Here is a 13,089-nt window from a genome sequence, read left to right as displayed (position 1 = left end):
GTATCCTCTCACCTGTGAAACACAATTACTTGTGTTTTATGGCCACGAGTTCTGATTGCTGGTCACTGTGACAATCCTGCTGTGATGCTCCTCAGAATGAGAGTCCTCCCAGCGCCACCATCTTGCCCCGCCCCCCTTTTTTCCTTTTTATTCAGCTGGAAACACAAGCAAATGGAAAGAGTTTGCCCACATCCAGGACAAATCTTCACATCTCACTTAAATCTCTCTAAAATTTCTCTCACATACATCTGGTTATTCTAATAACTATCAAGCAGTTAACACCGACAATTGGTAGCATAAATTCATACTTTGATTAGGCAAATAATGTAGCAGTCTTGTTTCTTTATTTTTTAGATTTATTTGATTTTATGTGTAGAATTGTTCTGTCTGCATGTGTGTGTGTGTGTGTGTATGTGTGTGTGTACAGCAGGTGCCTGGTGAACACAGAAGCTACACAAGGGAGTCAGATAGCCCTAAAAATGGATATATAGATGATTGTGAGGACCATGTATATGGTTTCTGGAAACCCAAACATGGGTCCTCTGCAAGCAACAAGTGCTCCAAACCACTGAGCTATCTCTCAAAACCTGTTTTTCACTTTTTAAGATTTCCTTCTGATTTCCACAGCAGACATACAAGTTGATATCCTCAAGAACAGCATAAAAGGATTCTTTGCTCCATATCCTCAGCAGTATTTCATAGAGTTGGGTTCTTTGATTGCAGGGTAGCATTTTCCACTCTTCTTGAAATATTCCATCCTCCATGAAAGTTCCCTAAAACAAAACAAAACAAAAATAAACAACTTAAAATAGCTTCAGGAAGTCCCTGAAACTGAACAGATTCTCTAAGCCTCTTATTCCCCAAAGTAAAAAAAGCCAAGCTTCCATGAATACTGTGAGACTAGACCAACAGCCTGGAAGATGTAGAAAACATCCAAATTGCCTGGAAGAGGTTTAGACCAACTGAGGCACCTGGAAAGGTCCCCTTCCAACCTGTTAAGCAGCCTTCAGGCTGTGCAGCATGTTCCAGGTTTCCGGGTTTTGTGAGCTTGTCACCCATGCTTGGGTGGGCTTTGGTAATGCAACAACCGTCTTTGAGTCATTTTGCTTCTGTAAGTAACCCTCACCCATATTCCTGTAAGTAACCCCAGTAAGGCTCTTTGGCTCACCAAGCTGAACTTTGGAAGCATCAATACCTTGTTCTGTCATGGGCTCTTTATCTGGTGTGAGTAGATTTATGTGAAATATCTTTCCAGGAAAAGACTTGTCACACAATAATTGTTCTGAGGGGAGTGAGATAGACCTTCAGTGCATTTTAATTTGTATTTCTCTGATGGCTAAGGCTGTCAAATAGTTTTATTTGACAAATAGAAATATCTGTTGATCATTAGTGTTTAATTGATGTTTATTTCATATAGTTTCAAATTTTCACATTAAAGTATTTGTTCTATTTTGAGTTGTTTTGGATGCAACTTAATTCTTTACATGTAGAAACCCTTTTTTTCAGCTCTTTTGGTTGAAGAAGTTGAAGAGTTTCTATAATATATCTTTTACACATCTTTGGTAATGATTTGATTTATTTCTGGATCCTGTATTCTATCCCATTGGTGTATATATCTGTTTTTGTGTCACTACTATACTGTCTTTGTTATTAAGGTTCTGTAGTATAATTCAACATCAGATATTACAATGCTTTTAACATTGCTCTTTCAAATTATTATTAAGTTATTGGCTGTCTAGAGGTTTATCTTCTTCCATGTGAATTCAGGTGTGTTTTTTCTAGTTGTACAAAAGGATTATTGGAATTTTGATGGTGAGAAGTTGAATCTAGTGATCACTTTCTATAATACAGTCTTTTTCACATCATTAATTTTACATATTCTTGTGTGTGTAAGTGTTCTCTGTCATGGAGTGCCTTGAATTTCTTTCTTCACTGTTGTTTTTATTGTTTTACCTCCTTGGCTATGCTTATTCCTAGGTGTTTCATCACTGGAAGCAACTATGAATGAGCTTTTCTTTTTCAGCAAATTTGTTTTCTATAAAGAAAACCTATTTTGTATGTTAATATTGTAACCTACATTGCTGAAAGCATTTTTGTATGTCAAAGAGTTTTCTGGGGGAGTCTATAGGACAATAGGAATATATAAGGCAATGGTTCTCAACCTGTGGGTTGTGACCCCTTTGATGGTTGAATGACTGGTTCACAGGGGTCACCCAAGACCACCATAGAAACACAGTTATTTACATCATGATTTATAAGAGTAGTAATATTACAATTATGAAGTAGCAACACAAATAATTTTATGGTTGGAAGTCAACATGAGAAACTGTATTTAAAGGATTATAGCCATAGAAAGATTGAGAACCACTGATTTAGGGTTATGTATACAACCAAGAATAATAAGACATCTTCCTCTTTGACTATTTATGTTTATTTTAACTCTTTCTCTTGTGTTTTTGCTTTACCTAAGTCTTCAAGTACTATATTTACTAAGAACAAATAGATTTGAACTCCTATGTGGTTCCTGATTTTAGAGAAAATACTTTCAGTTATTCTGTATTTGATACAATGCTGACTGTAAATTTGCACACATGGACACTACTATATAAAATTACTGTTTCTCTACTCTTGGTTTCTTTGAGCTTTGATCATTAAAGGCTTTGAACTATGTTATTATATTTTATTTATTTATTCATTTATTTATTTATTTATTTATTCATGACATGCATGTGGAGGTCAGATAATAACTTGTGAGAGTTGGTTCTCTCTTTCCAATATGTGAATTTCTAGTGATTAATGTTTACTTTCTTGAGTTCTTTATATGTTTTAGATATTAACCCTCTGTCAGACATGGAATTTGTGAAAATCTTTTCCCATTCAATAGACTGCAGTTTTGTTCTATTGACGGTGTCTATTACCATACAAAAACTTTTCAGTTTCAAGAGGTTCCATTTTATTGATGGTTGATTTTAGTGCCTTTGTTCTCAGTGTTCTATTAAGGAAGATTTCTCCTGAAGCAATGAATTCAAGGCTGATCGCCAATTTCTCTTCTAATAGATTTTTTGTGTCTGGTTTTATGTGGAGGTCTTTGATCCACTTAAACTTGAGTTATGTACAGGATTATAAATGTGGATTTATTTGCATTCTTCTACATGCCAACATCCATTTAATTCAGCACCATTTATTGAAGATGCTTGCATTTTACCACTGTGTTTCTGATTCTTTATAAAACAAACAAACAAAAAAAAAGAGATGTTCACAGTTATGTGGCTTTATGACTAGGTCTTCATTTTGATTTCATTGATCAATGTGTCTGTTTTTTTGCCAATACTGAGCAACTTCATATGGAAAATAAAACAATGATAGCTCAAACAATCCTGTACAATAAAAGAAAATTCAGAGTTATCACTATCCTTGATTTCAAGCTGTACTCCAGAGGTATAGTAATAAAAAACAAATAATCCAACTAAAAATGGGGTACACTTCCAAATATCCATAGCCAAAGCCAGCAGAAGAGAGGAAGGAAGGAGTATAGGAGCCGGGGGTTAGAGGGATCAAGGATACCATGAGAACACAGACTACTGAACCAACTAAGCAGAACTCATAGTGACTCACAGAAACTGAAGCGACAAACATGGACCCTGTATGGGTCTGAGCTAGGTCCTCTGCATATATGTTATGATTATGTAGCTTGGTGTACTTAGGGGACTCCTAACAGTAGGAGCAGGATGAGGAGGCAGTGTTTCTGCTTTGCAGACAGTTTTCCTCCTACATGGTTGTGACGTCTAGCCTTGATATATCCTAATATCTGACAAAACAGTTAAAACTAAAGCTAATCAGAAGAGATAAGGAGGAACACTTGAGTACAATCAAAATAAAAGTTAACCAAGATGAAATTACTATCCTAAAAATATATACAACAAACTCTGGGCACTCAATTTCATTAAAAAATTCTATTACTGAATTATGAGTCACAGATTGCCATCGATCTGTTAATAGTATATTATTTCAATGTTCTACTTTCTCCAATAGATCATCTGGACAAAAGATGAACAGAGAAATATGAGTTAATTAACATAATGCAATAAATAGATGTAACAGATATCTAAAGACTATTCTACCAAAACACCAAAGACTTTACATTCTACTCAGCAATACATAGAAGTTTTTCCAAAATACACCACTTGCTGGACACAAAACAAATCAATACAAATTCAAAAAGATTGAAATAATTCATTTTTACCTATCTGACAACAATGAATAAAACTTAAAATTGAGAGCTAACAAATCTCTAATAAAAAACAACAACAACAAAATAACCCCAGAAAATAAACAACTCACTACTGAATGGTGAATGGGTCAAACAGGAAATCAAGAATGAAATTTAATTTAACTGACATAGACTAACATCACTTTCCCTCCTCTCTTTCTTCCCTTCAGCCCCTCCAAGCTACCTTTCCTGGAATTTCTCTCATGTTCCAAAACTCTCAAATTGATAACCTCTTTATGACTGATTATTATTGTTACATATATGTATATTTGTATACATATATGCTATATGTTCAGGTTACATATATGTTATTATAACATATATGTATATATGTGTGTATATATTTCTTTTTTGTTATTTGTGTGAATATGGTTTCAAGGCTAACAACTCTACATTGAACAACCAATAAAGGGAGTAACTAGTTCTCCTTCTCTCAGAAGTCATTAGTTGTCTGCACTTCTTTGTCTAAGGGTAGAACCCAGCAAAGATTTTCCCCTTCCATATTAACATGTCCATTTATGATACCATTGCCCCAGTCTTATTTATATAGTCATTTCTAGCAGACACTGTTTCACAGCAGACTTCCCATTATTGTGTTTCTGACAATTATTCTTGTTATAGAGAAAGAAAATCTCAATCATTTAATTTTACCAGTAAAGCTCAAGAGCCAGATACTGGGGTGAAAACCTACTAGCTGAAAGAAGGGAGAAAGCACCCAGCCGATCTTCCTACTCATCTGACATCCCAGAAAGAAAAAGCCTTTCTACTTGGCTTATGTCCCAGAAGGAAAAAACCAAAAGCCCTTTCTTCTTCTCCATGATGTCTTAGATACTTCTCTCAATGTCTCTCTTTACTGTTAATCCCTGTCAGTTGGTTCCTTGTTCCAACTCTTGACCTGGGGTTAGCTTTACTTAATCCTGTGTACAGAAAAAGCTCTTGGATTAAAAGGGTGTGCTAGGGCAGAGCCACACCACAAGTACTTGTTTACACTAAACAGAAAGCTCTTGGGTTAAAGGTATGTGTTAGGGCTGAGCCGTACTAAAGAAGAAACAGATTTTTACAGATCACAATCTCAGGGTACACAATGGAGTAAAATATCCTGCAACACTTTCTGGACCCTCTTCATTGAGGAGTTCCCTGAATCATATATGCAGAAGTTGTGATATAGATAGACCCACTGGGGCTGAGCTTCCCAGGATTTGTTGATGTCTATATTGTTGTCAGTTGTGGTTTCTATAACACTCAATTCACTATAAAGAGAGCTTTCTTTGCTAAGTGATAGTAGGTATGTTTATCTCACTAGTCATCTGAAGCTGGTTCCATTTCTGGTACCAGGAATGACTTTCCTCCTGCTTAGTGGGTCTTAAGCCCAATTAGATACTGGATGCCACCAACACATGAATGCTAGCCATATCTTGTCATGTTAATAACTATTGAGGTTTATAGGTGCTGCATCTGGATAGGACTATTTAATTGACTCTTTCCCTTGGGATCTTGCACAGTATTTTCTGGAATACCATGGAAGCTAGACTACAAAAGAGAGGTTTTCAGGTCAGAACCAGCTAGAACCATTTGAGTCCTATGTCCTAAGTATGCAGTGTTGTCAGCAACAGGGGTTCACCCTCAACCCCTGAGATGCAACCAAAGACAATATTTACAGTCTGTATTGTTTTGAGAGTCACTTGGACATCTGTGACCAACCGTTTGAAAGATTTCTCATTACAGCCAAATTTTAAAGACAGAAACACCATGGTGAATAAGGGAGAAGGTCCATCATCTATGTAAAGCGTCCCAGTTTCTAAGAAATATCTTATTCCTCCAGTGTCCAGTTCGAAGAGTAGTCCTGTATCTGTGTGGGCTTACTATAAGAACTTCCTCTCAGCTCTTGCTGATCTTCCCCCAAGGAAATGCAGCCATGAAAAACACATACTTTCCAATTTTGCTGGTGAAATGAATGAAAGAACCTTTGGTGGAATAGAGTGATTTCTCTTTAGCTCCACTTGTTTATCTTTCCACAAACTCCCAAGATGGCTTACATGTTAGCTGTTAATCACACCATCTGTTCAAACAGTGCTTCAGTAAATGATTCGATTCATACTTTTCCTCTAAAAGAATTTTTCTAAGGACAATGTTTATGTCTCTGTTATCCTTCATTTGGCAATGTAGTGTGAGATGAGCTATTTTAACTTTGCTGTCATTTTAAACACATACTGAATTTCCCATTTCTTCACTGGGCAGAAAACAGGCCAACTTGTCTACATTCATTCCACTTTACTCTGTGCTTGTGTGAGGGTACGGTAGGAGTGTAACCAGGCAGAAATTCTACTTTTAAAATGAAAGGGGAAAAACAAAAAGGATGAAGGCGAGGAGTTCCAGACAGTATTTCCTTTGAAATCTTTAATTTTGTGATGAGTAGTTTCCAGTGGCGTGAAACTGCTCACACCAGAAAAAGAGAACAGAGTGTCCTCAGTGTTTGGAAATGGGACGATACGCTGAGAGGCCTGGCTACTTTCACCCATCTCTGGATGTAATGTTACATCCATAAAGCCATGTATGGGAACAAGAGCCTATGTGTCAGTGAGTAAAGAACAGGGCTTGAGTGATTATAGGACTAGAGTGGAAGAAAAGGTGGCTTTTATGGGAGTGGAGAGTAAGAGGCTTCGACTGAACTTATGGCTGCAAGCTACTCTAAAGATGTGTGAAGGGCATGCCTTCATGGCAGAATTTGGGTATGTTCAGCTGGTAGGGCACGTATATCCAAATGTTGATCTAGGCTGATGCCATTTCCATTTGCTTGCCGAGTTCCCTAGCTCCATGAAAGGTGCTGTATTTTGCAATCATGTAGCAAAGAGCCATATATGAGCTTGTGGTGGAGGACAGGAAAGAGGGACTCATTCTTATTCTCTTTTCTGTTTTGTTGTTTGTTGAAATTTTAGTTCTTTTTTTTTTTTGAGAATTTTGTACATGTATACAATAAATTTTGGTTCTATCTACTCTACTTCACTCTACCTCCTTCCAGTCCCCCTCCCAACTTCACGTCCTCATTTTCTGTAATTCAATCAGTGGTGTCTGTATGTGCCTGGATTTACTGCCTTCCTCTGCAGCATATATAGGCAAGCTGCAAGTTTCTAGGAGAAAGTTGGTTTTCATTAAGGATGTGGCCACTAGTGATGTGTTTTGACAAAATTCACACACACACACACACACACACACACACACACACACACACACACACTTTACTCTCTCTTGTCCCTATTCAAGAAAAGAAACATTCCAGAGGGCCACATTTCCTCCCTTTGGCTTGCAGATTATTGAAACAATAGACGCCAAATTTTAAAAATTCTCAGGTGTCTTATGGTGGGAAAAGGGAAAGACTGAAACTCTGGTGTCATAGAGAAAAGGATCATGACTTCCAGAAAGAGACTACATATAGTTTCAATAAATTAAAATATTCATAGTTTCTGGCCTTTGTTTCTTTTTTTATATTTTACCTGTATGAGGGTTTAACCTGCAAGTATGTCTGTGTACCACATACGCACAGTGCCCACAGAGGCTAGAAGAGAGAGTCAGATCTCCTGGGACAGAAGTTACAGACAGCTGTGAGATGCCATATGGGTGCTGGGAACTGAACCCAAGTATTCTTAACTACTGAGCCATGTCTCAGACCCTGTTTCATCCTTTCTATAACATTGTGAAACTGCCACAAAAAAGGCCAGGCAAAAGCAGGAGTCTGTCTCTCCCAGTTAGTTTGTACTGTTCAAAAATGCATTTTCCTTTACAAATTTGTCTATTTCTTTCTTTTAGGAAATAATGGATGTATGGATGTAAGTACTCTCAGGCACAATAGTACATACATTACTGCTTTCCCCTTGATCCTCAAGAAGAGTTTCCTGTATAACCAGTTAGCAAAGTAAGTGGAGAATGGAACTGGCTTACACATAGATACTGCAATATGCTGGTTTAGGCAGATGTTATTGGATGATGCAGGATTATCCCAGAAAGGTAGTAAGCATGCCATACCTGGCCAGAATTTCAAATACCCAACTGATGGAGGAAAGACCTAAAATATCTGATATCTTTAAGATCCATCAATTCCTAGACATCAGCTAGTGAACTGGTAAACTGGTTAGGACACCAGAACTGCCAATTATTGAGAAAGTCGTGGTTACAGGTGCACCCCTAATATGAACACATACTGCATTTCATTGGCCATGTTAGTGGCTTAAACTGATGGTGCCTGAAGAAACACAGTGCGCTACAAATGTTTATGCATTGGTTATTTCTGTTCTTGTTGTGTTTGGAATCCTGAGACCATTTTCATGTGGTGACACTGAAATAACCTGTGTTGAGAGGTCATACGGAAGAGAAAGGGGGTGCTTCACTATAAAGCCTGCTGGGCAATAGAGTATGGCATAGTCCAAACTAAAATAATAATTCAAACAAGTTCAGAAATTTTTGAAAGATAATAAATATAGATTGTTTTTTTAGACAAAATAATTTTGTACAAATCTATGCAGAGAAGCTTGGAATTTTTAATTAATTTTAGGCCAAATAAACTTAGCGTGTGAACCGGGGTAGAGACAGATCAATTGCGAAGGAAAAACCAAAATTTCAGATGAAGATATCCCTCCATGAAATGTCTCTGAGCTGGGTTTAGAGGAGCATGCCTGTAGACCCAGCTGCATGGATGGCTGAGGCAGAAGGATTTCTTATACGCTGGAGTTTGGCACCATTTGCAGCAGCCTGATAAGATCTCACATGTAAAAGAAAGCAATTGAATGCAGACTAAGGTTGTTGCACAAAACCCTCAGCACTACCAGTGCAAGGCACGTTAAGCAATTTCATAGCATGAGAAAGAAACGGAGCTTGCAGATTCATGTTCTAAATGTATCCAAAGATCATTTCACCAGAAATGTTTCAAGATTTTCTGAGCTCATGCATTTCAGTCAGCTCTGATGTCTGTTTGCTCTTCTTTAATTTGAAACACTTCCTTAGTCTTTATTTTTCATGACCCTCACTTACTGCGGGGATGTCCTTTGTCCACTAGAGTTCATATTCCAGTGGAGAGAGGACATTACCTCATGATTACATCTAGTTGTCATTTTTTCTCTTTGATCATTTCTGTCTCTTACTCATTATATAATATTAGGACATACATGTCACAGTTGTGTCCCAATAGTAGCAATGTCAACATTGAACACTAGGTTAAGGTAACTCAGGACCAGTTCGCCACCATTATTTCCTTTCTTGAGTAATTCCTCCTTTGTATGCTATGTATTAATATTTTATAAAGAGGCAGATTGGGACTGCATATGTATTTTATATTTTATTTCTTACAGAAATCTTCAACAAACAATCCAAATAGCATAATTTCATTTCACTAAGCACAATTGTCAGACTTGTTTTAAATTAAATTATTTATTCACTTTGTATCACTGCTGTAGCTCCCTTATTCATCTCCTCCCAGGCCCACCTATCCTCCCTCTTCTCCCCCTTGTGCCCTTTCCTTATTCCCCTGATAAGTGAGGACCTCCTCCCCTTCTATCTGACCCTAACTTGTCAGGTCTCATCAAGGCTGGCTGCATCATCTTTCTCTGTGGCCTGTCCTCCCTAGGGGGAGGTGATCAAAGAGCCTGATCAAAGACATGATCAAAGGTGATCAAAGACATGAGTTCATGTCAGAGACAGCCCCTGTATCCCTTACTAGTGTTCTGCCCAGTTCACGAACCCCAAAAGACCAGGAATAAACAGACTCCGCTGTAAATACATGAGGTTCTTTTTATTGTAAATTACAAGCTGCAGCTTGAGCCCACACACACCCACCGCCGAAGCAGTGGGAGCCGAGCGCGCTGTTCCCAGGTTAGTTGGGTGATTTAAAGATTCTGGTCCATCCCAGCATGCCCAAGGCAGGGGCGATTCTTGCCTGTCAAGCATCTATTGGTTAAAATGCTACATTTTGAATTGATTGGCTATAGGAAGGTTCCCAGATCATTAATGACCTGGTGTCCCTCCCTAGGGGGATGGTCCAGTTTCCTAGCAACTGTATCTCCAGTGAGTGGGGAAAGAATGAAGTGAGGTGGCTCTTCCCCTCAGGGCATTACTAGACTTCTTTACCTACCTACTTCAGGTCCTAATAATAGCTGCTAATTTATCTTTTGGTCTCTCACTAGGAAGTCCACTTGGAAACTGAGTAGCCTATGGGCTTCCTCTGAACAAGGGGTCTAGGTCCTCTCCATGCATGGTCCTTGGTTAGAGTATCAGTTTCTGCAAGCCCACCTGTACCCAGGTATTTTGGCTGTGTTGTTCTTCTTATGGAATTCCTGTCCCCTCCAGGTCTTTCTATCTCCCTCTTCTTCCATAAGGATCCCCACACTCTTTCCAAAGTTTGGCTATGAGTCTCAGAATCTCCTCAGAATACCCTGGTGGGTAGCGTCTTTCAGGGTTCCTCTGCAGAAGGCTCCTGTCCTGTTCCTTGTCTTTTCCTACTTCCGATGTCTATCTTGTTTGACCTTCTGAATGAGGATTAAACATCTTTCCTAGGGTCCTCCTTGTTGTCTAGCTTCTTCAGGACTATAGATTTTAGTATTTTTATCCTATATTATATGGCTAATATACACTTGTAAGTGGATATATATGTCTTTCTGCTTCTGGGTTACCTCACTGTGGAAAGCCCTTCCTTAAGCTACATTGTTGTATTTTCATCTTGGCCTTTACCTTGACAAAGAAAGGAGGAAGGTTCGCCAAATTCCTTAAAAGCCTATTCCAAATTCCTTACCTGTGTGACCTTGGACTATAACTGTTTTAGGGAATTAGTTTTAGAATAGGACTTTATCCACTATAGGGAGATAGTTTTTGAAAAGTAAGTTGGACATTTCCATGAACCTTTTCTTTTTGAATTGATGTGACTTGTCTTTGCTTTACATATAAAAAAATGAACCCTGGAATAAACCCATGCTGCTGCTTCACTCATACTGACAGCCCTCTCAATCTGTCCCGTGTATAGTGTGTTTTGTTTTAATTATTTTAAATCCTCACTCTCCACTCAGGTACTGTTTGACTCTGCCTGCGGGCTCTGGCACCTCACTCAGGATGAACTTTTCTAGTTCCCACCATTTGCCTGCAAATTTCATGATTGTCCTTGTTTTTAATTGTTGAGTAGTCCATTGTGTAAATGTACCACAGTCTCTGTATCCATTCCTCTGTTGAGGGACATTATGTTGTTTCCAGATTCTGGCTATTTCAAATAAAGCTGCTATGAACATAGTTGAGCAAATGTTCTTATTGAATGGTGGGACGTCTTTTGGTTATATGCCTAGGAGTGTTATAGCTGGATCTTGAGATAACACTATTCCTAATTTTCTCAGAAAGCACCAGATTGATTTCCAAAGTGGTTGTACAAGATTAAATTCCCACCAGCAATGGAGGAGAGTTACCCTTTCTCTACAACATCTCCAGCATGCATAAAATTAAGGAACGCTTCACGAATTTGTGTGTCATCATTGCGCCGGACCATGCTAATCTTCTCTCTATCATTCCAATTTCGGTATACGTGCTGCCAAAACAAGCAAAATTGTAGAACTTTTAAAGACTTTTCTGAACCCAAGTTTAAGCCTACAGAAAAAAATAACTGCAAAGAAACACATTTTTCAGACTCAGCAGTGCCTATGCAATATGAATTCACAGTCTTTGAAAGCATGCACAGCACCAGTACAAGCTCAAGCCAGATAAAATCCCAGTGTGGAGGAGGGATGGTAGATGAAAAGTCCCACCCCTAGCCAAGGAGCTATTTGTAATTGACAGCTGCAGGTAGAGGAAAATCAGTTTTCTTCAATGGAGTAACACTGCATATATCAAACCACACTCCAGGGAAGGAGAAATAAATTAACATAAACTAGATTCCATGTTTTTGTTTTGTTCTTTTTTGTTTGTTTGTGTGGGGGTGCATACAAGCACATGTATGTATGCACATGGTTGTATACTTGTGAACATGCATGTACATCTTTTGTTTGGGGTTCTGTCTTTTTTATTTTATTTATTTATTTTTTATTGATTACAGTTTATTTACTTTGTATCCCAACTGTAGCTCCCTCCCTCTCCCAATCCAACCTTCCCTCCCTCATCTCTCCCCATGCCCCTTCCCCAGGCTGCTGGTAGGGAGGTTCTCCTTCCCTTCCATCTGATTCTAGTCAAAGAGGTCTTATCAGCAGTGACTGTATTGTCTTCCTCTGTGGCCTGGTAAGGCTGCTTCCCCTTCAGGGGGAGGTGATCAAAGAGTAGGCCAATCAGTTCAGGTCAGAGACTGTCCCTGTTCCCATTACTATGGAACTCACTTGGACACTGAGCTGCCATTGGCTACTTCTGCGCAGAGGTTCTAGGTTATCTCCATGAATGGTCCTTGGTTAGAGTATCAGTCTCAGAAAAGACCCCTGGGCCCAGATTTTTTTTTCTATCCTTGTGGAGCTCCTGTTCCTTCCATGTCTTTCTCTTTCCCCCTTCTTTCTTAATATTCCCAGCCTGTTGCCCAAAGTTTGGCTGTGTGTCTCAGCCTCTGCTTTGATACCCTGAAGGGTAATGTCTTTTTTTTTTTTTTAAGAGAGAAAAAATCATGAAGTTGGTTAGGTAGGGAAGTGGAGAAGAATCTGGAAAGAAGAAGGGAAAGAATATGATTAAACATATTGTCTTAAATTTCAAAATAATATTAAGAGCACTTTTTTAAATAAGGAAAATGAAAGTGTAGTACAAAATATTTTCTTCCACCCTTGAAGAAGACTACCAAAGGGTTTGAGGGTTTTTTTTATTATATTTTTATTATTATTCTT

The 13,089-nt window shown here is 38.4% G+C and overlaps 1 non-coding gene across 1 annotated transcript; it reads right to left on the bottom strand.

Moving 5' to 3' along the window:
* Positions 1–11,732: 11,732 nt before the first annotated feature.
* Positions 11,733–11,838, bottom strand: LOC129684847 (U6 spliceosomal RNA). The gene has a single exon (XR_008721407.1). It is a non-coding gene; the product is annotated as a U6 spliceosomal RNA (small nuclear RNA).
* Positions 11,839–13,089: the final 1,251 nt, after the last annotated feature.

The sequence above is a fragment of the Psammomys obesus genome, unplaced genomic scaffold (assembly GCF_907164565.1).
Source record: "Psammomys obesus unplaced genomic scaffold, mPsaObe1.curated_primary_1811, whole genome shotgun sequence".
NCBI classification, from domain to species: Eukaryota; Metazoa; Chordata; class Mammalia; order Rodentia; family Muridae; genus Psammomys; species Psammomys obesus.
Note: the sequence above shows the minus strand (reverse complement) of the source record. Positions and strands in the feature narration are given on the sequence as shown.